The sequence below is a fragment of the Struthio camelus genome, chromosome 3, assembly GCF_040807025.1.
Source record: "Struthio camelus isolate bStrCam1 chromosome 3, bStrCam1.hap1, whole genome shotgun sequence".
Taxonomy (NCBI): domain Eukaryota; kingdom Metazoa; phylum Chordata; class Aves; order Struthioniformes; family Struthionidae; genus Struthio; species Struthio camelus.
In genome coordinates, this window is record NC_090944.1 from 88,723,772 (window position 1) to 88,745,602 (window position 21,831).

General features: G+C 40.9%; 1 protein-coding gene and 1 long non-coding RNA gene across 3 annotated transcripts in view; both read right to left on the minus strand.

Moving 5' to 3' along the window:
• The window catches only part of RPS6KA2 (ribosomal protein S6 kinase A2), a 329,479-nt gene that overhangs the window by 303,558 nt on the left and 4,090 nt on the right, over window positions 1–21,831 (minus strand). The window contains exon 1 of one of the 2 annotated variants that reach the window (XM_068938969.1): window positions 4,217–4,236. The exons of the other annotated variant lie outside the window; for it this stretch is intronic. The gene's annotated coding sequence lies outside the window, so the exon portion shown is untranslated. Of the gene's footprint in view, window positions 1–4,216; window positions 4,237–21,831 lie in introns of those variants that run through there. 2 annotated transcript variants of the gene reach the window in all.
• Window positions 14,662–21,822, minus strand: LOC138066788 (uncharacterized). Its single transcript, XR_011140287.1, has 2 exons — window positions 15,103–21,822; window positions 14,662–14,851 (listed from the first exon to the last, which is right to left on the minus strand). It is a non-coding gene; the product is annotated as an uncharacterized lncRNA (long non-coding RNA).

A 21,831-nucleotide genomic window follows, 5' to 3' on the forward strand; every position in this document is an offset into this window, starting at 1 on the left:
GTCTTGTGGCTTTTAGGGGCTTGTGAGAGTGAATTTCTAAACTGTCTAGCGTTCTTCCATTTATAGGCCCAATAGAACAATCAGAAATGGAGAACATTCGCAGTTGATTCAGGCTGGAAAATAAAAATGATGTCCAAAAAGTTTTGTAATTTTGTAAGTTAAGGCTAGAAGACAGTATGATCATAAACTGTAACAACTCCTGCCTATTGCTAGCCACGTACTTTCGTCCACTTGTGCCTATCCAGACCCCAGTAACCGGAGTTCGGCTAAAACATTTTCTAGAAAGACAGTCAGCCATGACTTGGAGAAGAACACTTCACGTTTGTGGTTTGTCTTAGTGTTTAGCCATCCTCACTCCTAAGAACCTGGCTGCAGTTTCTAGCTTTTCTGTTTGTTTTCAGTTATTAGTGTTAAGGAGGCAGTACTGACTTAAGCGTCCAGCTTTATCAGCTCTTGCACCAGCTCTATAACTGGCACCATCTCTTACACTACTGGCAAACATGATACACTGAACTGTAATGCAGCACTTTTAGACCAGCTCTTATCATCATAAAAATGTTTAAATTTGTATTTAAAGTGACCCCCCCAAAAAATGACTGAAGAGAAAGTCAGGCTGTCTTGTGGCGATTCATTCCTAACGCATAAGAAAGCTTGACTTCTTTTTTGCTAAACAAGACAGACCTCTAGCGTTCGACAAAGTTACTGCAAGCTTAACTAATTTACCTTTTGCCCCAGGTGGTGTCATTTCATTGTCCTAGTTACAGGTTACATCTATGCAGAGCAACAACGTGGCAATATCGGAGCCCTAGCTTGAAAGCACAGGTAGCCACATACGAGGATGAGGTGAGGTATTCCCTTCCCTCCCCCCCCCACCCCCCCACTAAAGTATTACTTCCCAAAGGGCCATCACCAAGTAACACCAAACATGCTCAGGACCTTATAATCAGCTCCTCTTTTGAGTCACTGACATTGCTGCTTAAGAAAAGAAGCTGTAGATCTGAGTAAAAGGCTTAAGATATGGGGGAACTGAACGTCTCCTACGAAAATTGGAAAGAGTAACATGAATCCACATGCCACATACACCAAAATGTCTTTGTTACGGCTCTGCTTTAGACTGACCTGAATGGAGCTCTATGACACTGGGACTAATTTACGTCACCAAGAAGGATTCAACATCGCAAGTAGCGTTCCACTCTGCCAAAGGTGGTGACAACGTAGCCAAGTAACCTAGTTCCAGTCCCACTGTCAGATGTCTACACTGCCTGATAGGTGTTAATGTGATCTGCGACACTGATATATCCCTATGACTGTTTCCAATGCTGACATGGCTATTTATGGTTATTTTAGAGCTGACATGGTTAAGAAACAAATGCCATTTTCTTCACCTTCCACTTAAATGATAGATTGATTTAAAAGGAAACACGGAATAGATCTTAGCTCATACACTCATTATACCAGAACAGGAGGAAAATATTGATTCTTAGAGTAAGTTAGGCTGGGAGGGACCTCTAGAGGTCATCTAATGAAACCTCTTGCTCAAAGCAGGGCCAACTCTAAAGTTAGATTATGCTCAGTCTGTGTGGCAGAAATGTCATGATTACACTGCTACTTACTACCAAGAATCAGGGAAGGAGGGCTAAACGATGAGTCCTAGCATCAGCCTTTTTGAGAATCCCTCAGTGCTGAACCAAAATATACTCCACGGCATTTCTTTTGACTCAGAACTCACTAACTTCCTAGTTTTGAGACACAAAACGCCCCCTGATTTATCTCACCTTACTTGTTTCACATGGCCCAGCAGCATGTCAAATTTGTTCATTTTTCTCCTGACAAATGTTAAGTACCTAAGATACCTAGAAACAGATGCAGGATTTTCTTGAAAGGAATCAAACCAAAACCACTAGCAAAGCTTACTAATTTTATTGCTTTCCTGCAGCACACACATGAAGGCTCACTATGTTTGCAATGTTTAGGGAGTCCTCGACTTGAATTTGGAGCTCTGTAGCCACACTGCCAAAACCAGAAAATGATGATGCACCATATTTTGGCTTCTCAGTTTCACCAGGGAACTAAAAACGGCTGCATCATGAACCTCAAGACTCCTAGAAATACCTTTGCTTTTTAACTCCCAGTAATGCTGGTTCCCTTTACAGGATTTACATTTTTATCATCTTTGAAACAACAACAAAAAACAACAAACAAAACACAGCATTAACCGGACCGTGATCTCTCACCGTGTGTGTAAGAAGAATCAGCAAAATTGTACTGCTGTGTTTTGAGGGGTGGGAATGAGGTGGGGAAGGAGTTTGGATTTTTTTTTTTTTTTTATGATATGGCTGGGGTAGGGAAGAACTATACAGAGAATTAAGATAAAATCTTGTTACAATGATGTAAATAAGGAGTAGTTATAGCTAAGAAGCACCTCAGAGTTATCATCTGCTGCAGACTTGTAACACATCCAGTTTCTCAGCACAGAAGGATACAATGCACATACCACACAAAGTAGTTTAAAACACAAACGTACAAAATCCATTTGGAAATTCTGCTGGAATCCATGCAACAGCTTAAGTTCAAGACCAGAAATACACTGTTAATACATAGTTAAGTTTCTCCCTGTCTTTGGAATTTGTTTCAACTCTCCAAGTCCTGCCCTCCTTCCTTCAATAACGGACAGCTCAACAGTAACCATTAATCAAAGGCGCAGTATGGCATTAGTTTTAGTAGTACTAGTATCACATCACAATGCCCAAAGTGACAGTAAAATCATTTAGGCAGTTCCATCTATAGAAGACATCAGGAGGATGGATTTCTGCCTCATATAACGTGGAAAGTTGTCTTTGATCCCCTAAACTCAGCTATATGCGGAAGGAAATCACCACAGGTAACAAGGGCAACACAGAAAAACGTCAGGCTCCAGAGAGGTTGCCAAAGAAGAACGAAGACATTGCACTGCTCACTGGAACAGTTGTGCTGGCTGCTGAAAAGAAACATGTAAGCGATACAAACGAGCTCTTTCCTGAGTCTAAACGTTAGAAGAGTTGAAATTGCTGGAAAACTTTCAGTCTTAGTGATCTTAGTCTTTCCTAAGTCTCAGCAGTGACCTATAGTGGACTGCGTGTCCTCACACCCTCGTCAGATTCAGAACATGAAAGAGTTCTTCTTGGAAGGACATTTAAAAACAAACAACACGGCCAAAAACACTTTGCCACTCTCCACAGGTGGACAGGACCTTACTGAAGCCACCAGCATCTGGTGGCAGTGAAATATAAGACAGCAGGAGGAGGATTTGGCCACATGTTTTCAATTAGGATATAGCACCTCTAGCATTCCTTAGCAGGTATTCTTGCAAAAGAGTGCTGCATGTAGATACTAATTAATGCTTTAGAAGAATCATATATCCATCACATCACACTATGCACAAATTAAGAGACTAGATGGTGCACCCTATCTCCCTGTTTTGGAGCCAGTCTGGTGGTAACATTAAGGTTTTTTTAGCACACCACTTTACATTCCCCATCCTTAAAGGAATAACAATAGATCTTTTTTGATGTTATCTTTGTCTGAAAGCCGATTTATCCATAATTATGAAAGACTCAGATTCCACCCATGAGGGATAGCTAGTTGTCAGACAAATAAGCTTATTGAGGACGTGAAGCACTAAGTCAATGGAAATTTCTTTCCACGTTAAAGGGGGGTAGAACCGACCACGCAGACTATTAACTGCCCCCCTCTAGATTTTAGAGAATACCACATAGGCTGACTTTGAACAGAAGCGCTCTACTCATCTCAAGTACGTGAACATTGTGCAGTTTGCAGTAAGATCGGGCATCATTCAGTGCTTGATGCATGGATTCCATTCAGTACAAGTTAGAAAGATTAACTTGACAAAATTCTTTGAAGGTTCAGATGTAGGGTGGGGATGGAAGGAGGGAAAGATATTATGATCAACATGTTGATGAAACTCCTTAAGAAGAGATGGACCCAGTAGAAAGAAGATTCACAAAAGCCAACTTAAGCTTAAGGTAGCTAAATTTTCCTACGGCTATATCTAGAGTTAGGGGGGAAAAAAAAAAAAATCTTTCAAAATGGTAATTCAGTGCACTTCAACTCCTGCTCTGTAGAAGTCCCCTTCAAAGTCATTTCCTCCACTGACTGGAGAGAAAGTTTAGAGACTTCAGTCTCACTAGGCTAAAGTTGGACCAAGAATGTTCTTTACCTGTGTAGTGTTTGTTGCATCTTGGCTGCAGCACAATTATTTCTGTGTCTGTCTTCATATACCCTCTGATCGTCAACTCCTTCTCTTCCCCCTTCCCCACTTTCACACTTTCAACAACTCCAGTTTCCTTTTCTTTTTCTCCGTGCTTCAAAGATGTGTGAATTCTAAACAAATTCTTCACTGCCGGCCAGCTCACCCCTGCTGTGCTGCGGAATACTTCAGTGCTGTAAGATAACAGCGTGAGACCAATGTCAGTTTGAGACAACTCCAAATCTCATAGTTAAATTAGAGGTGTTATCCCAACTGATAACTTTTCAAATATTAAAGCCTTCCACACATCCTAAATTTAAAGTACATTTAAAGTACTCTGCAAGACCTTCAAAAGCCAGTTGTTCAGTTTTACTTAACTTGCACTAGACGTCAGTATTGCCTGCAATATAGCATGGCTGAAACTAGCTAAGTGACATGCAGAAGACTGGTGTTTATGCAGTGCTGTACAGTGCTTTCCTCCTAAACAAATACGGTTCATGTTTGTATAGCACTGAGAGTTAACCAAGAACACAATCTGCTTTTTGTTGTCACAGAAAAATGCTAAGTAATAACCCGCTTTCTTTTAAAATGCATTTTCTCTCAAAGTTGATCTAGTCTTGCAACAAGATCAAAGCAAAGCAAAAAAAAAAAAAAAAAAAAAGGAGGGGGACAGGACATGCACACATAGCTGCAGAAAGACCCTGCAATCTGGTTCTGTAGGGACACGAAGCCGGCAGACTTCCATCCTTTTTTGGGGGGAGCAAAGATTTCCCACTCGTGATTAGTGAAAGGGGGAAGAAAAGGAAGTAAAAGCTGCTCTGCAAGAAACAGAACTAACAAGAGCCGCCTTTTCAACAGCTTCACGGCCATTGTCCTTCACACTTCTTTTTTCCCCTTTCCTTTTTTGGACAGTCACAGAGGCAGGCAAGGAAAACACATGTGCTAACTGATCAGCCAGTACGTACCAGCCTGTTGGCTGTTGCCAAGTGCACTTCTGCCTTCTCCTGCTCTGGTGGGGCACTGTTTTGAGTCTCTCACCTCTACTCATCCACCAGTTTTCAGAAAATTTGACAACAGGGCTCTCTCTAGGGTGCCTACCCCACTTTGAAGTTTGACTGAAGCTGGTCATAACATTTAAAAACTACTACTGGAGGCATACTGTCAGTGCAATCATACATGTCTTGTTCTGTAAAGAAAATTTTGAAGATTTACCAGGTGAAAATCTGTTGTATGCACAGATTAAGTTCACCACCTACCAACCCTGATGTCTTTTAACAACAAACTGCTGCATAATTGCTTGCTTACAGGGCAGACAAGCTCAGAGTATGCGAGTTTTAAGTACAATTCTTTAAGCAAGACTCATCTCTGTCCCCATGGAAACAGACTGTGGGCATGTCTACACTGCAATTAGAATTTAACTGCAGTTTTTTTGCTAGCTTCAGTCTAGCTAGCTCAAGTCAATATAGCGGTGCAGCCAAAGCAGCATGGACTAGGCTCTTCAGAAGCTAAGTACGTACCAATTAGCCAAACCTTATGCTGTCATCCCTTAGCTACTTTTCACACTGAACTTCACCTACCCCAGCAGCCTAAGACATTTTCATTGTCCTCATGAAATTACTTCAGTATTCATCATCCTAATGTAGTACCAGAATGACTTTAAAAGATAATGTGTTTTGTTTTTTCCCCCTCCAGAGTCACTTAAAATGTTTATGAGTAATGTAAACATAGAACAGGAGAGGCAATGCTACCCTTACCACAGACAGAGGTACCCAATAGACTTTTTTGATTCAGTTGGTACTTTCGTCTATGGAAGCTCCCAGATCCCATGTTACGCTAAAACATTCCTTGGTCAGAGTAAGAACATGTCTTAATCCCGCTGATTAGGGTAACAATCAAAATATGAATTAAAGCCCTGTTTTAGCTTAAGCAAAATTCATTTCTATCCATCCAAGTCTGATAGCTCTGTGAAATCCTATGCTGCATCACTACTAAATACCATGAAAATTGCTTTAAACCAATTGCTCCCACAAGTGCCCAAACCCCTGGGTTCTAGACTACTTTTATGCCTACTCTGCCTCAGACTTGTTCTTCAAAACAGCCAGCAGATCAGGGAACAAACTCCAACTGAATGCCCCTAGAAAACACTGTATACCGTGATCACAGAATCACAGAATCACAGAATCGTTTAGGTTGGAAGGGACCTCTGGAGATCATCTAGTCCAACCTCCCTGCTCAAGCAGGGTCACCTAGAGCATATTGCCCAGGATCACATCCAGACGGCTTTTGAATATCATCATCTTAAGTCACTGAATTGGTGTACTACTTCACACAGCCTCATGAGTGCCCCAACAACAGAGAGCACTCAGTCCCCTATTAGCCCACCGCCCTTTGACAGTCACCTGGGGAGCAAGTTATGCCCACTCCATATCTTCAAAGGAGAAAGCTGACCCTGGTCTCCTATCTTTCTTCTGACAACTGGAGAAGTCGCACAGGAAACTCTTCTGCGTCTACTCTGATGAATTTAGTCCACTGTTTCTTTTGCCATATATAAAAGCAAAATCTCTCAGAAACAACAAAATCATTTGTTTCACTTTTAAATATTTTTGTTACAGTAACTCAGCATATGTAATGCAACATCCACAAAAATTTAGATGCCCAGATCTGCATTGTTTCAGTAATTATCCAATTCTATGGCAACATTTTGACAAACTCTTGACTTTTTCTAACCTCAAGGGACAATCCATTTCCCATTAGATCAAAGGAGGTTGCTGCTATTCTTCAAATCTGCATACTAGACTTTAGGCCCTCAGGCAGAGCTGCTTTCTTCATGCAGAAGATAGCAACATCTCTCCTCCACTAAGCTGCAGGACACATACAGCCTTCCAGAGCCCACTGCCAAAGAAAGTCGACTATTCAAGTCCAGAGAGACTTCCTAGTCCAGATGCTGGAAAATGAAAGGGTTTTGCAGCTGAGCAGATCATAGGACAGGAGACATCTCCTGTAGAAATAGCTATACTCCCTACTCGCCACAAGCAAGCCTTGTGCTATATCTTCACTAAAGCTCTGAGTGCTGGAGTCATGCGATTAGGTGAAAATTCAGTTTTGTTTTTGCTTTGTTTTTTGAACATTTCTAACTTGCTTGGCTGTGAAGAGCTTAACATGACTCAGTCCAGTTAAAAAAAAAAAAGAAAAAAAAAGGCAAAAGCATTACACGATCTTACTTTTTCTTTATTTTTACAAGGACGTGAAAGAGTTTTACCATCATAAGTTAGTGACCCTCAAATTAAGTGACCAAGAACAATATATTTATATATAAATACATAATTTATATAAATATAACCAATTTATTTATATATAAAGAAGCCAACGGTATCCTGGACTGCACTAGGAAGAACGCTGCCAGCAGGTCTAGGGAAGTGATCTTTCCCCTCTACTCAGCACTGGGGAGACTGCATCCGGAGTGACTGGGCTTAGCCATACAAGAGAAGCATGTGCACATTGGAGCAAGTCCAGCAAAGACTATTAAGGGATAGGAGAATCTGACATAGAAAGGGAGGCTGAGACATCTGGAATTGTTTAGCCTGGAAAGGAGACAGCTCAAAGGGATCTCATCAAGGTGTAGAAATATCTGAAGGGAGGGTGTAGAGAAGCTGGAGCTAGACTCTTTTCAGTGGTGATTTAGACAGTGCATGATAGCCAGATGTAATTGGAACAGAAGAAAAAGGGAACTAAGAGAAACAGCTTCTCCAAGTTTTTTGTTTTTGTAGTGGGTTTTTTCCCTTCAAGACACTTATAGAGGATCTGTCAGCAAACCAATAACAGAACAGAATTTTAAAGGGTTTCTCTGTCCTTTTTACTGTGGCAAAGGAAGACAAAGCTCAAGCTCCATCAGCTTGTGACAGAAATTCACCCAACATTAGTCATGCTATAACTGCTACAGGGGAGGCAGCCAGCACCTGTATTTTCTGCTGCAACAAAATGAGCAGGATTTGCAGGTGCTCCCCATCCTCCAGGTCTTTTCTTATACTGAAAAGAACGCACTAAGCTGAGTTAGATCTCCTCTTCAAAATGGCACAAGCCATTATATACAGACGGCCAGGGGAAAATGAGTTCTACACTGCCTCCCCTGCAGTCAGCATCTGCCTTGTGTAGTGCTTATGGCATAGTTAAATGCTTCCCCCAGCTGTCAAGCAGGGATAAGGAACTGCTGCATCTAATTCTCTAAAGAAGCTCTTCCAGTTGTTCACCACAGGGTATGTCTACATTAGTTAAAGGAGAACGAGAAAAGGCAGGAGGAGTGAGCTAGGTAAAGCAGTATTTTAATGGTCCTTTCCTCTCCCAGGGCCTGGGACTGATCTCATTCCAGCTGTATAATTGAGATAGAGTACCTTTGCTCAATGGAAAGGGTCAGAAGCTCTGCTCAAATTAGTCTGCATAAGCATACTGTAAGCATTTGCTCTGCACACATACATTTCCTACTGGACAGTGACTTACCTACAAGGAAATGCATAGCTGGCCTTCTACCAATAAAGCTGAAGGCTGTCTTTCAACAGGGGCCAGGCACAAATTATCGCATTTAAGAGGCCAACAAGCTCTCTCCCTTAATATCTACAGCAGAGAAATATTAACATGGCTAATCCAGACTTATCTTTATCTCATTCATAGATGTGTGTCGTAAGAAAAAAAGCTAGAAAGATAACTCATGCGTTCACTAATATTCGCAGGTGTGAAATCACCAGATAGACAAAAAGAATTTTACTACTTGTTGCCTGTAAGTATGTCTTCAACACACCAAGATAACCAATTTAAACACCATGAACTAGTTATAATGCCCTGAAGGCAAGCACAGAGAAAGAATTATATGGAAATATTAGAGAACAGATACTAGATATAGGCCACTGCAAACAAATACAACAATACTGTGGGGGAAGGCGGGGAGGAAGCAACATGTTAAGTTTTTAAGCCTGCTTCAACTCATTCCACAATAGCCAGAAGGATCGTCATCTCCAGCCATTGAAAACAAGGAAAACAAACAAACAAACAAAAATCCAAAAAACACTTGGCATACCATACTATTAAGAGTCAGATAGTTCCTAAGAAAACACCTTGTGGCTATCGTCTTATCCCAGCCCGTAAAAAATACTGTATTTCCCGCATCAAACAAATCTTAGCAAGCACTGCCCGTGGTTGTAGGTATTCCTGGAAGTGAACTCCACAGCAAAGATAATTCAATTCACAGGAAAGAGAAACAATGAAAATACTGCGCCAACCAACCCACTCTATATCTGTCATCAGAACCTAGTGTACAACTACTTCACCAGCACCAGCCTCTAGGCTGCTACAAGAGTTAGAGATGAAAAATTCGGGTTCTTGCAAAAAAAAAAAAAAAAAAAAAAAAAAAAAAGAGTCGAATCGTCTCATTTTCTCCCAAAGCTGATGTAGCAACTCAAGATGCTTTAAGAGAACTGTTCATAGCAAAACTAATAGAACTTGATAAAATCTGCAAGAACAAAGAAAAGTAATTTCATACTGGTCTAGTCAGTCACAACAGTGAATCATCCACATAAACAGTTATTCTAAATGGATGCAAAACTTAAGTGAATTTCTCCCACTTTGGATGTTCTAGCTAGTTTTCTACTCCTTGCCACAGTCATATTCTAGACTATCCTAGTGGTTAAAAGTTACACGCGTAACTTTTTAGTTTAGTTTATTACCGAACTAAGGAGTCAGGGGAGTCAAAGTGAGGACTCAGGAAGTCACAATGTTAGAGTGACTCTCAGCTCTAATTCCAAGACGTGCATGAGAACTCCTACTTGTTTCGCTAAAAGGAAGACAATTTTTATTTTTCTGTTTCAAATTCAGGGAACGTGCGTAGTTCCAGGAACAGGAGCTAGATTCTGCCTAGCTTCTTCATCAATATGATTACATAAGCTTCAGCTAGATATCAAAGCCTTATGGGTTTTCAAATCTTATGATGAGCACTAAGGAAGCAAAACCATACATTTTTATTTGCCCACTGAGTACACACCCCACCCTGGAATTTTTTTTCTTATTTAAATAATTTTTTAATGCAGTTACCTCGAGGCTGACTATCCATAAACAGTATGTATGCCACACACCTTTTAAAAAAAAAAAAAAAAGAAAAAAGCTGGCTCTGAGAACAGAAGAGTGTGCAAGTCTGTCAGCTACACACAGCATGACAAGCCATATTTCAGGAAAATAACTCAATAAATTCAGAATGTTTTACACAGATTTAACTAAGCCTTACACTGAGGCCAGTTTGCAAGCAAGAGCATGAATCACAAACACTAGACCACAGGAGCAACTCCGAGCAACACCAGAACTTAAATGCCTACTCCTACAGAAGAACAATGACTTACCAGAGCACGAATCTAGGAGGTAACAACTTGTTCCATATGAAAGTATACTGCAGACAAGAATCAGGGAAAAAAACATAGCTCAAAGCATAGATGTACACTGATCAGTGCTAGCAGAGGCATTGCCATCAAGCTCTCTTCCCATCCTCAGTATACTGTCAACAGACCCTGCAATATTCATCCACTGCTCTCCACCTCCACGGCACATCTAGGCCTAAGACTAACAAGAAGAGTCAGTGAGCAGGGTCATTTCATTTAGGGGGTTTGTTGCCTTGCTTCAGAATCTGCCAGAACAGCAGCTCTAAAATTCAGTGTGCGCGAGTCCTGTCACTGGCAGCACCGGTTTCTACATTGTTCACATCACATCGTGTCCTACCATGGCTCCAATCTCCAGTGTCTTTTGTTTGGTTGTCCCCCCCCCCCCCCCTTCCAGACCTCCACACAGTCAAGAACTATCACTGCATCATTGCTGTCATTTCAATCAGCACTAAGTGGTACCACTGATGGTGTGTTGCTCCACAGATCAAAGACAAAGGATAAGATTAGAGGTTGTTACTACCACAGTGGATTAGGTCATTTGCAGGCACATTTCAGGTTGCTTCCTCTGGCAACCTGAAGCCCTTATGAAACATACTGGCAGACAACTGCAGTCCTCCCCTAGTCAAAGTGTCACAAATGCGGCTCTGAACAAAGACATCTGTGACAGAGGCTATACTAACTTCTAAGACCTGTCCCCACAAAGGCACTTCAAGCTCCAGCCACACTTCTTGTTGGAAAAAAACAGACTAGTCCCTCAGCTGTTCCACCTCTGCTGCTACGCTCTACCAATCTGACCGATGCTGAACTCTTTAGCACAACTATCAGCACAGAGCTATCAGGTGGTAAAACCTTTCAGGCATCCCTAGAAGAAGCACAATTCAAACCAGTAAACAGGAAGGGAAAGGCTCTGCCACACTCTCACACTCCTTTTCATTCTGTTTTGCGTTCACATTAAGAACTTGCAAGAGACACGCACCATGCCTGGTTATCAAGTCACATTTATCGGGCATTATGCTAGTGGACAATTACTTAAAGCGTTCACTTACTGTGGCTTAGTTTGCTTCTGTAAAGAACTAACTGCACACCAAATATAAGCACTATTCAGATCTCTAATCCGTGTCACTGTCTCATTCACTCAGCAGGATTGTCACCCACAGAGAACTGTCAATACCTGCAACAGGATTTCTTTTTACGCTCCAGTCCAAAAAGAAGGAATCCTCTGAGAAACTAGAAGCAAGCTGTGGAATTCCAGGGTCACTCCCGCCACGCCCTCAGGTGTGATACAACCATATGCCAGGCTAGAAAAACTGACACTAGGAAATTCAAGAAGATAAAGTAATAAAATAATTAAACATAAAAGTAATCCCAGACACATACCATAGGTAACACTCCCCTCTCCTCATAGGTCTTCTGACTCCATTCCCTAAGTCAGATGTTTTGCCCCTAGTGTTACTCTACAGCAGCCCTATCAAATTTAAAAGAAATACATTTCTTCAGTATTCCCATAAAAGTTAACAGTATCACACACATAGGCCTAGGTATATGACACTATCTTCTCCGCACATTCGGCTGCTACCCGTCTGAGAGATCATTTATGCATCTCTGGAGACCCTTGCAGGTGGTTTGAAATGAAGGTGCCCCTCTCCCCCAACTTCTGCGTGAATCAAACCTTGCCTGGTGCCTAGCCCTGCAGGGATGGTGCTCTAGCCTTGCTTGGCACCCACAGGGCCAAGGAGCAAAGGCCACTTCCAGACTGCCCTGTGTGCTGACGAACAGGCCATTCCACTGGAAATTGTGCTGGGAAACCTTCCCTCTAGGTAGACTTTACCACCCCATCCCTCTGCAGCTGGCCCCTCTGTAGCGCTCCTGCGGCACAGGCTTTACATAGACCCACATACGGCGGGGCTCACTGATGTCAGTGCAGTCAGGAACACCAGGTTTGGGAGACTGAGGGGTGCTGAGCCTCACTATGCTGTGCCTTTATTACTAGAAATACAAAATAGCCCTTCTTCTCCAGTTACTCTCCCCTTTCTAAGGAGCCTCCCATAAAGATAGCTTCCAAGACCACAGCTGCGGCATTCCAAGCAGGGCACTCTGCACCTTCCAATAGCACTACCAATGCTATAATCTGTAACACAGCCCTCTAGCACGTACAACAGGATGTAGAAATACACAGGTACACTTCTGTGTAAGTCAGAAACAATTTTTAGGTGCCAGCCACTCAGAGAAGGTTTATTAACCTAACCAGAACACTACTTTTGCAGCTTCATTCCTTTGTTTCAGCCCCTTCTGTAGAAAGGGTGATTCACAAGCCTTAGTCTCCTTAAAAATAAAGCAAATCATATTAAAAGCTGCTGCAACAGATAATTGTACAAGACGTCTTTCTGAAAACTGCTTATCATAATAAAGAACCTTTGCAGAAAAATGCAGGAGAAACTCAACACAAATTAAGCATACCTATGAATTAGTACGTAAGATAAGCAATCCACTCGCACTTTAACATGACACTACTGTACATGAGACTATCAGCTTTTTTACAGTATTTCTCATTCTTCTGTTTGGAATACTTTCTTCTGTAAGAGATACTACTAAATATTTTGGGATTCCCTTCTCACTGCAGTTGAAAAATGTCTAAATACACTGATCAAAACTGAGATTTGACTCAGGTAAACAAACAAAAAAAAACGCATCTCCAGAAAAGTTTTAGATTGGGTAAGCGTTGAAGATCCCCCAGTTTCTGATTACTTGAAGTGAGAATTATGTTTGCTCCTGTGTATCAAAGAACAAGGCTATTTATTCAAGTGCCTACATACGAATACACATGCTCAAGCACCTTAATTAAAACTCAAGGCACCACAAATAACACAAGTCATCAATGAAAGTGATGGACAATCCTTGCTTTAATCAGCCATTATATACGTGATTGCTGATTAATACAGTGTGTGTCCCCCCATCCCTGTCTGTCCTTCTCCTCCTCCATCCCCACTAAGGTTTAGCAGCAGAAAGAAAAATCCTAGGACAGGACTGAAAGAACCTAGTAACCAGTTGGCTAATTACCCATTTCACACAAACACAGCAATTAAAAAGAGAAGAAAACAGCTATAAAATAGAGGCAAAAATAGTGATCAGGAAATCCAAGTCCATTTTGGGAGGGTCAGAACTTTTTTATTAAGCTCTTCACTCACCCAGAATGAAAATATTTACCAGAAAAGAGAGTTTTTACCTCTTAGTAGTTACATGAAGTTATTTGGATCATGATACCTAGTTTAAGCAACTCAGATATGCAAGCAATTTTACATAAAAGCCGAATCAAGTTTTGAGCATCTGGAAATTCGCAATTAATTTCACCACATGCAATACTGTACCAACCTTAGGTGCCAAATCTTTGCATCCAGTCCCACACCTTTCTGGTGTGGATACAATCCTCCCGCTTCCATAGAGGGGTTTACATAGCACAGGATTTCTGGCACCTGTTAAAAGTACCTGCACAAATGAGGTTCAGGCTCCTCTAGTTTTAAGCATCCAGGTGCTTAAAAGGCCGGTGAACTGACTTTCCCCCTTAACTTTCAATGCATTTTAAAAGAAATTAAAAAAAAAAAATTACAGACTTCACATGCCAGCGTAACTTCCACCACAGTGTAATTCTTGCAAAAGCCTGAAAGTAATAAAGATGTACTGACTAGAGGTCCTTTGATCAGGACTTCTGATGTCCTTAGAATGATTTCCTCTAACAGCTTTGCAGATTGCTTTTCCTAGGTTAAGCAGCAGACCCTAATGAGTTGAGCTTTTTGATGCTTTGTCCTGAGATGCACGGGGACTAACAGAAGGATAAGGTTTTTCCTCGCACAATATTTGGGTTGCATTTTCTCATTTACTATTATATACACAGCGTCATGTGGCTAGACACTGCTCTCAGATGAGAGAGAAGGAAGTCAAACTGGAAGTAGGTGATTCACTGTGAAACAAAGTTCTTCACAATAAGGAATACTCAAACAGTAATTGAATGGACACAGCAAGAGGATAGGAATCAGTTTATTTCTCAGCTTGCGGAGAGCAAAGTCGCTGCCAACAGCAGAGGGCAGACAACACACACCTTCAACTGAGTTCACAACACCAACTTGCAGAAATTCTGCGTCTGACTCACGTGGATCAACCGCAATCAGACAAATTTTCATCCAAGGTTCTCGTCCTAGTCAACAGGAAACACTAGTCAGGCCTTGAATAAAATAAATGGCACCTCAAAGCATGCAGCTACTTAGAAACAGAAGCCCAATTCTGGGCATCTCCAACGAAGACAAAAATAAATCTTCTGTGTCTAGCCATGCCCATTTGAGAATGTATTTTTGTTTTTTTGGTCACAAATGGTGGAGCTATCTTCTCATTTTTTCCTATCATACCTTTGAAAGAAAACAGTCAGAGGAAGGTGATGAGCCCCCTTACCCCAGCAGTGAGCTTGTGTTGCTTCAATCATTCTTTGCCGCACCACCTCTTCTTTGGGGAAGATTATTTATAAACCTTGGAAGCTGCTAAAATGATAGAACAGCTGGGTGTGAAGGAAAATAAAAGAAGAGGAATCAAGGGAAAAGTTCTTATTTCAACCTGGAAGAAATACTGCAAATATGTTTCCATGAGAGAAAAAACCGTAGAGTGAGCAAGGAAAATTAGAGTAGGTGGATGGGAAGGGAAGAGAAAAGAAATAATTGACTTTCCCAGATAACTGTAACAGAGAAAGATAATGGGCTTTCTCATCCTAGAATTGCAGTCATCTGTGCATAAAATTTTAGTTCGTTTCCCCTCCCAAAAAACAAAAAAACAAACAAATAAAACACAGCAGCTCTCTAGGAGGCACCATACTCATCACAGAAACAGTTTATCCCTGACTCTAAGGACTGCCAAGTGACTCATCTCTCCTGATGACACAATTAGTTCATAGCCAGCAGTCTCTGGAGCACCAACTGCCATTATAGAATAAGTTCATTTTCATGAGGGAATAGTTTTCCAAACTTTCTGTCTTAAGTAATAATCCTTGTTCAAAATCAAGCAGCCTAATTCTATTAAGTGTTTTGCAACTTGCAGATAGCTTCTCAGGACTGGTTTCCCACCTCACCGCCTCCACTCCCCCATTCAGCATAACATTTGCTCAGTAATGACTGCTACAGTCCAGACTACAGTAATACATACTTTCAGAAAGTTTTAAACAAATTCTATTTACTTGACTGCCTGCCTGATTAATTAAATCACAGTTGGCTGTTTTGGTGTTCACTTAGTGAAAAATATGGTTGGTTAGGTGTTTATTCTATAGCTAAAAACTCTGAACTCAATAAAAACACACACACACACGCACGCAAAACCTCTTTCTTGCTGGCCTTCATGCACTTTCCCTGAACTTTGCAAACTGTACTATCTCACTGCATCAGTGCTTCTTGGGGGTGGGGTGGGAATCAAGCACAGGTGAGGTTCTTGATGAGAACGGGTAAAGCAAGACTCCTTGCACAGCAAAGTCCTGATTCAATAAAGGCGTGAAAACATCATGGGAATGCACTTCAGTGAAAGTTAGCATCTGCTGCAATCTGAGATAAGGAAAGCTCTGCCACCAATTGCACTCATCAGCTACATTCTCTGCCAGCTAGTACCCCACCACCTCCTCATTTAGGGTAAGGATTCTCAAAGGAAATTGAATCTGAATGCATTTTCAGATCTCAAAGACCAAGGATTCTTAGAAACATGGTCAGTCACCCTTCATTACCCTTTGGCAAAGGAGAATAGTTTCAATGCAGGGCTGCCGCTCACCATACATCAGCTTCTTAGCATTGGCTGCAGTAAGCCACAGTGGATGAGAAGTCTCAAACAAGGTTCATGGACATTTGTCAGAAGAAATTACTTTCTAAATGCTATTGTCTCTGATGTATCTAAGCCACAATGGCATACCACCTTGAAACCACTAAAAGTAATTTTTAAAAAGCAGTGGAAAACATGCAATAAAAAAATAGCTAGAAAGTAAACTTTTAACCTTAATGATACCCAATTCAAACATCAAAATTCATTCCATTTGTGCAATAACTCTTTCTACTTTCTTTTTGTTGTGCAAAACACCTCAGGTTTTCCATGTCTCTCTCTTGGGCCAAGTTATATCAGTTTCCTCCAGGGAAAAGATATTAAAACAACAACAAGCAGTTTTTCCTCTTTTTATAGTGATACCTCCCCTATGTAAGTCTCGATTCAGTTGGTAAGGACAAGGATAACAATAAATCAATATATGAAGGACCAGAGGTACAAAAATTCACTTTCAAAGAGGGAAGTACAACTATAGTCTGATCAGCTTTCATTCCAGTGCTGCAACTCTGAATAAAGACACTGCAGCACAAAGGGAAAAAGAGACACTTCATACATTTTATGCCCCAGCCACCCCCGCTCCCACTTTACCTTCACAAAGGTCAAGGGTGGAATGAACCCTTCACTTCCACAGAGGACATGCTTCTATATACTCAATTTCGCATGGAGTTAAACAGAAAGCAATATTTAGTTGGTTCCCTGGTCAACCTCATTCCAAAACAAATTGCACTTACTCAGTTCAAAAAGTAAGAAGTGTTAGAAAACAGACAGTATGAATTCCCTTAAATACCCACAAAATCAATTTCCAAAATCAATCAACTTTTCTGATTTGCAGAGTTATCTATCAAATCCTTCATAAAAGCCAAGTACATCGGAATGAAAAGAAAAATAATAAGGAAACACCCAACGCTTAAGGGTAAAACAGCTTATGCTGCCTGCATAATTATTCTCAAGGAACACTTATGGGAAGGAGAAAACACCATTAATTTGTTTCTTGAATATGTCACCAGCGGAGCTTCATAAGGGTCCATGCCAGCTCATCAGTTTTCAGTGATCAGGTAGGGGCCTGATCACTATTTGAGCCCACTCACTATCTACATTTAGAGAAAGAAACAAGTGATCCCTAAGAGACTTGTATGGCTCTGGTTCTGAGAGCCGAGTACCATACTCTTACTCCGGAGTCAATCATTTACTGTGATAATTCATTGCTTGATAAGAAAACAGTTTTTCATTTCTTTGTATAATTGTTTTCTTTCTTAAAAAAAAAAAATTTAGAACTGAGGAACCAAGTTAAGGAAAAAAAAATCTTGTTAAGTAAATATACTATTGTTATCTAGCAATCTTAACCACGCTTCCCTCCGTAATGAGTTTTTGCATCATGTTACATAATCTTACTTCTCTACACTGCGTGCAATACCACTCATTTGATGATCAGCCTCCTATTTGCTTTTTCCTGAAAGGTCACGCTGCTCCTACGATCGGCTTCTATGTTCCTACGATCCTACGAAAGGCTTTTAACAAGTTTTTAAACACATATAGAGACATACATCACCAAGACATCTCAAGCATTCTGTTTGATACCCTCCTGCCACTGTGAAAGGGCTCATATTTTATGATTATTCCCAACAATCCAAAAACCCCATTCTCACGAAGCAGCAGAGAAATTGCAGTTAAGTGTTTTATACACCCTCAATCCACATACTAACCTGTGACCTGCAAGTTTCACCACTCCGAGATACAAAGATTTTGCTTTGCTAAGCAGTCATTAGGTTCAGTGTTAAAAATCATCCACAACATAAAATAATACAGTAGATTTCATAATGGACTGAACAGTTTATATTAGGTGTATTGAGACCTTCAGTCAATTGAAGCAGGAGCAACTAGGGAAAGTTCACCAGGCACTACCAAAAAACTTACATAACCTCATCCAATACTATAAGGAAAACAACTCTTTCAATGGTAAATCAGAACATTCTCATCTCTGTAATTTGTGTTAGCTGCCTTTTCCAGACATTGAGAAATGCCACAATACACCAGCAACTCTAGTATTCACGCATACTGATTAACTTGTTGTGATCATCGCTAGGATTACCTCAAATCAAATGGCCTGAAAGCATTTTTCATGGTCTCCATGCCCGAATACTACTTCGGCACCACAGAAGAGAGGCTGTTATGACAGGTCAGTGTTACATTAGCACAGATAAAATGCTTTGATGCTGTGGTGGGTGCCTGCTACAGACAGCCTGATCAGGAAGAAGTGGATGAGGTCTTCAGACAAGCAAAAGAAGCCTCATGTTCACAGGCCCTGGTCCTCGTGGGGGAATTCCACCACCCTGGTATCTGCTGAAGGGAAAACACAGTAGCGCATAAGCAATTCAGGAAGTTTACTGAGTGCACTGACAACTGACTCCTCAGTCACCTGTGTTAGGAAATGAGAGGACATGCTCTGCTGGAGCTGATCTTTACAGATAAGAAAGAACTGGTCAGAGATGTGAAGGGCAGGGGCAGCCTTGTCTACAGCTACCATGAGATGGTGCAGCTCAGAGTCCTGTGAGGAGAGTAGAAGAGCAAACTTTGGCCTGTTCAGGGATCTGCTTTGAAGAATCCTATGGGAGACTGTCCTAGAGAGAAGAGGGGTCCAAGAGAACAGCTTTCAAGAATAAGCACCTCCAAGTGCAAGAAGGGTGTATCCCAACAAGCAGGAAATTGAGCAAAGACAACAGGAGGCCAGCAGGGACGAACAAGGAGCTCCTGACTAAACTCAAACATCAAAAGAAAGCGCACAAGAGGTAGAAGCACAGATAGCTGACCAGGAGGAATGGAACCAGGGGCCATGGCATTTAAAGATATTTAAAGAACTCGCCCATCAACAGCAAGATCAGGCCACAGGAGGGGGGAAAAAAAAGGAGGAAGTGCAGTTCTAATAATCCATTTGCCACTTCATCTGCATGCACTACACACAAGAGGAAAAAATAGGAGGAAGCCAACATAGCCTGAAGTTATTTACAAGAACACCCTTCTAGTGAATGTGATCCATTGCATTACATTATTTCATTTCACGCCTTAAGTTATGCTTTAATGTTTCCTGATAAAATTGGCTTTGGGCTTGCATACAACACAGCCATAACCAAAAAACACTTCCTCTCTTGCAAAAAAACCACAGTCCTTTCCTGCAAGACTACTACAACTAGAAGCAAGCTTCATAGAAATAAAGTCGTGGTTGCTGAATAAGCCAGGCAAAAGCTGAAATACCACAATGCAGCAGAGCAAGGGTGAAAAGCAGTTTTTCTTATTGTATTTGTCTGTTGAACCTCTGTAATGAAAATACATTTGAGAAAGTTTCAAGTGACAAGCCAGGGCACTTTTTTTTTTTTTTTTTTTTTTTTTTACATTGGACAGTGATATTTTGCTATCAATGATGATTTGTTAGCGGTCACGGTGTGCATGTTTTATAATGTACAATTACAGCAGGTTATTATTCAGTCAGACATAAGCATACCCCTCCCATTTGGAATACAGACACTGAAATTGCCTTACTGAGGCAGCAGCAGAAATACAGAAAGCTGAAGGTATTTGCAGACACCAAACAGCAAACTGTAACACTTACAGAGCAGCAAACATCAAAAAATGACAGAACGCAGGACTGAGACATCTAAGTAAGTAGTAACGCGATTTACAATACAGCACATCTTCTGTAAATATTAAAGCTTCAGAATTACACGACACATCCTCAATGAACGTTAACCAGGTTAAATTCAGTTAGGAAATGAAGGCTGATCTTTGCAAACAAAAATAAGAAAATCCACCTAAACCCAACAGTCCCTGAAACAAATTCAGACTTAGCAACATTCTCAAAGGATAAAGCGATAAGCCTCGTGACAGGCACTTAATTTCAGCCCCAAGCCATTTGAATAGTAATTTGTTGCCATCCTTTTAAGAATGGAAAGGGGGGAGGAGGGGAAGCTTGTATTTGAAAGTTGTGTCTATTTCAGAGCTCCAGCCTAAGACTTTCTCCTCACTTTCCATCATTAGGGGATTAAAACTATTCCTTTAAGGCAACAGAAAAGGAAATGAAAATTTATCCAGCACTGCAAACTAAACACGGCAAAGGTAAAACAGGAAATTTCAAGGAGTAAGATACTGCAAAACTTAGCAGGTTAAAAGGTGGCAATTTAGACAAAAATACATTTCTTTTGAAGCACTCTCTCAACACAAGCTTTAACAATTGATAAGGCCTCCCGTTTACTGCTTCAAACCCTCTCTGTGCAAAATAGTAATTTATGGATCAGAATCACCACATCAGTCCACAGCTTCCCTTGAGGCCTGAGGAGATCTGCAGTCTCCTTCACTTTCTGAGAAAAGAAAGTCTCTGGTGAGCTTTCAAGCACCATTCTACCACATCAGCCTTAGAAGAAGCCCACAAACAGCTTATCTAGAACACTGTTGTTTTAAGAGGGGCCACTCTGGTCTGTCATTAAGAGAAAGGGTGGTTCCCAAGCAGCTTCTCAACTCTCAGAGGTGAACACCTCAAATGCGAATGAAACATGTGGCAAGGGGGCACAGGAACAAGTTTTAAGTCCAGTCTGCTAAGGTACTAAGGATTGCTTACTCTCCTCAAACCATCAGCAGCACCACCTTTTACAGAAACCTGCAGTCAGCAGCAGCTGTTTTTGTAGTCAAGACAAGTTTCACCCTCAGCTCCATCGTAACAAATGAATGTTTTTGTTCTTACGTGATTTGCATCATCATACTGCCTTCTGTCTCTTCCATTTGGCATTTAAGCTCTTTGAGGCAAGAAGCGTTTTTCTTCTGTTCTCTTAGAAAAATCTTTAAAAATTAGCACACTAGTAAAATGCTAAAATAATAATTAATTAGATTTGCAAGAAAGACAGCTAACTCAGTCTAGTGGGTAAACAGGAAAGAACTCAAAACTTTATAGCATTTAGGATTAATTCATCAGGTACTATTCACTGCCACTTACACTGCATGCATTTTTATGATGACCACTACTCTTTCTGAGACCCGTATGCAGTCTTCTCCATAGGAAAACTATAAGCCTAGAGAAATTTTCTATTTTTTCTTGAAAAATCACCAGTAGAAAAATAATATCTATAAAACAAAGTTCCCTAACCTTGAGCTGAACAACTCCATTCTCCTTTTTTAACTTGAAAGTGTAATACGAGACTGAAAAAGGAAGTTATTTTTGCATCTTCAGGGTGTGAAGCACGTGGCAAAGAAGCACTAGATACATTTTATTTCCAAAAAGGCTGAAGATTATTTTATGATCACACAACTACTAGAAAGTGATTAACAAATACCTAGATTACGCATAGATTT